This window comes from Octopus bimaculoides, chromosome 3 (genome assembly GCF_001194135.2).
Source record: "Octopus bimaculoides isolate UCB-OBI-ISO-001 chromosome 3, ASM119413v2, whole genome shotgun sequence".
NCBI lineage: Eukaryota > Metazoa > Mollusca > Cephalopoda > Octopoda > Octopodidae > Octopus > Octopus bimaculoides.
The window spans coordinates 154,961,030-154,964,367 of NC_068983.1; the positions used below are offsets into that span (position 1 = coordinate 154,961,030).

At 35.1% G+C, this 3,338-nt stretch overlaps 1 protein-coding gene across 3 annotated transcripts in view; it reads left to right on the plus strand.

Moving 5' to 3' along the window:
- LOC106872300 (semaphorin-1A) overlaps window positions 1-3,338 on the plus strand; it is a 414,058-nt gene that overhangs the window by 92,063 nt on the left and 318,657 nt on the right. The window lies entirely within an intron of this gene.

The window sequence follows — 3,338 nt, forward strand, 5'->3', positions numbered from 1 at the left end:
ATATATATATATATATATATATATATATATATATATATATATACATATATATATATATATACACACACACACACACACACCTATCTATCTATATATATATATATATGTGTGTGTGTGTGTGTATGTATGTCTGTATGTATGTGTATGTATGTATATATATGCATGTGTACATATGTATGTATATGTATGCATGTATGTATATATGTGTGTATATATGTATGTATATATATATATATATATATATATATATATGTATGTATATATATATATATATATATATATATATGTATGTATATATGTATATATATGCAGACGTTAAACAATGATGATGATGATATGTATGTATGTATGTATGTATGTATGTATGTATATATGTGTGTGTGTCTTTTGCATCTTCATTAATCTCCCCCCAGCATCACTTGACAACCAGTGCTGGTGTGTTTACATCCCCACAACCTGAAGGTTTGGCAAAAAAGAAACTGATAGAATAAGTACTGATCTTTACAAAAACAATAAGTACTGGGTTCAATAAGTTTGACTAAAATTCTTCCAGGCAGTGCCCCAGCATGGCCACAGTCTGATGACCGAAAGAAGTAAAAAATAGGAGATAGTGCATCATGGTACTGTGTTTCTTTCTTTCCTAAAATGGTAGCATCTCTCAATTATATTTGGCTGTGTTCCCTAATCTTGTGTGACTCTGTTCCCTTATCCCTGCCCTAATAGGGAAGAGTGGGGAAATAAGTACAATATTTTTGGAGGTTGCTGTCTGACAAAGATTCTTCCCTTTTAACATCCTCTTATTTACTTAAAGGGGAAAATGAAACTTTATCCCTTCTCACTTTCTCTTCCCCTAATACTTTGAAATTGGAACTTGCAGCTTGGTAAAGAATTCCATGGGAGATCCTTACTTTTATTTTCTTTCATTCTTTCACTTGTTTCAGTCATTTGCCCGCAACCATACTGGAGCACCTCCTTTAGTCGAAAAAAATCAACCCCAGGACTTACTGTTTGTAAACCTAGTAGTTATTCTATCAGCCTCTTTTGCTGAACTGCTAAGTTACAGGGACATAAACACACCAACATTGGTTGTCAAGTGATGATGGGGAGATAAATACAGACACAGAAACACACATACACACACGATGGGCTTCTTTCAGTTTCCATCTACCAAACCCACTAACAAGGCTTGGATCAGCACCAGGCTGTAGTAGAAGACACTTGCCCAAATTGCCACACTTGTGGAATTTCTATTTATTAATATGTTTTATGTCAATACTAACTTGGTTAGATGCTCTGCAGATCAATATCTTTCCAGAACTTCTTGTTCTTCATATTCATCGTCATCATCACTATTTGTTCTGTGTTGCTATGGGTTGGATTGGCTATTTGTGTTTCTCAGTGCTGCTTCCCTCTTGTTACCATGTTTTCTTTGAAATACACTGGCTTTGTTTCAGTTAAATTAGAAAATAATTGAAGAATTTGCTAAAATAACTTTGTTATTATTAACCTGCTCTTTGGAACAAAAATTAACATGAAATTTTGAAGGAAGGTTTTAATTTTGGATCACTTTAAAACCAAAATGGATAGATGGGTATTGAAGTGGTTTGACCACATGGAGAAGATGGATGAGGAGTGGATGGTAAGGAGGGTGATGAAGGCAGAAGTGGTAGGCAGCAGAATCAGAGGCAGACCTCGGTTTGTGTGGATGGATGAAGTAAGGAAAGCTTTGGTGGTTAGAGGTGTTGGAGTGAGAGAAGCAAGAGAGTTTATAAATGATAGAATAGCTTGGAGGTGGACAGATGAGTGAATTTGATGTTGTTCAAAGGGGCATGGAACCAGCATATGCTGTTGGGTCCCGTTGCTGATATTGGGGGTTGCGTTCTATGCCTTGACCCAAGCATAGAACGGGGCTCGTCTCTTTGAGCTGGGAATGCCTGGTGTGTGTCTTATGGCTACCGCCCCTTAAAAAAATGGAGCATTGTATTGTAGAATCTAAGCTTTTACAGGTAAGTTGGTATCAAAAGGTTGACTTTTTGAGACCAACTTCATCAACTTGTCTTAACCCTTTAGCATGCTGATTATTCCATGAAATGTAGTACTATTCATATTATTTTAATTAATCATGCATTATTTTGTAGCTCCAAGATTTCAATGATGTGATAGTTCAGTTTCAGAATGACATTAGAGGGTGGTGTAAAAAGTTGGATCTGACCAGATTGGACATAGTACATGTAGAATACTTGGGCCAGATATGAACTGTTTAAAAGCCAAAAGTTTAGGTTGTCTGTAATTAAATTAAAAATTTGCATTGTAATGTTATACAAGAAACTTTTTGTTAAGTTCCATTTCCCCGTCACCAATAAAAAAAAGAAGTTATTTTGTTAAGCTTTGTAAATTAGTTATTTTTGAACTTAATTAAAACATTTAAAACAGGTAGCTGCAGTTCTGTTACTAGATATTCTGTGTGTGTGTGTGTGTCTAGTAAATACATGTCATTAATGAAAAACCAGATGTCTACAGTGAGTGAGTTGGTTCTGCTGTATGACATCTTGGGCGAGTGTCTTTTCCTATAGTTCCAGGCCAACTAAAGCCTTGTGAACGAATTTGGTAGATAGAAACTGAAAGCAGAGTATCATTTGTGTTTGTGTGTGTGTTTGTGTGTGTATTTGTCCTCCACCTCCACTTGACATCCAGTGTTGGTTTGTTTACATCCCTGTAACATATCAGTTTGGTAAAAGAGACCGATAGCATAAATATGAGGCTTAAAATCTAAGTACCTGGGTTGATTAGTTTCTCTAAACACTTCACGGTGCTGCTCCAGCATGGCTGCAGTCCAATGATTGAAACAAGTAAAAGACGGAAAAAGATATAACCAAAAGGCATGACTTGGCTCTCCACATCAGTGATAAGCAATGTATTTCATTCCTGTTCAAATTAAAAACCTTCCGTCATAACTTTATGTAAACGTTTTTTGTTCAGTTATATTCCAAGCATCGACTTCATGCACCAAACCAATAAATATTGTTTTAGTAAGCTTTTGCATATTCTTGATTTTCAAAATTTATTGCTATTGTTAGGAACGGAATAAATCAACTTAAGAGATAACCAAATTGCAACGTACGTCTCATGCGTCTTTATTTGAGGTTTATACAATCGATCACTTCTCTGGGTTCATCAAAGTTGCCATGAGAAAATTCAATTGAAATATATGAGACCAGTGTCAAAACATGCACAAACTGCACCTCACACATGTATATTTGCTGTAGTTAAAGATACTTTTTAATCTATTTTTTTTGTTTTGTTTTTTTTGTTTTAAGTGTTTCTGTGTCTGTGTTTGA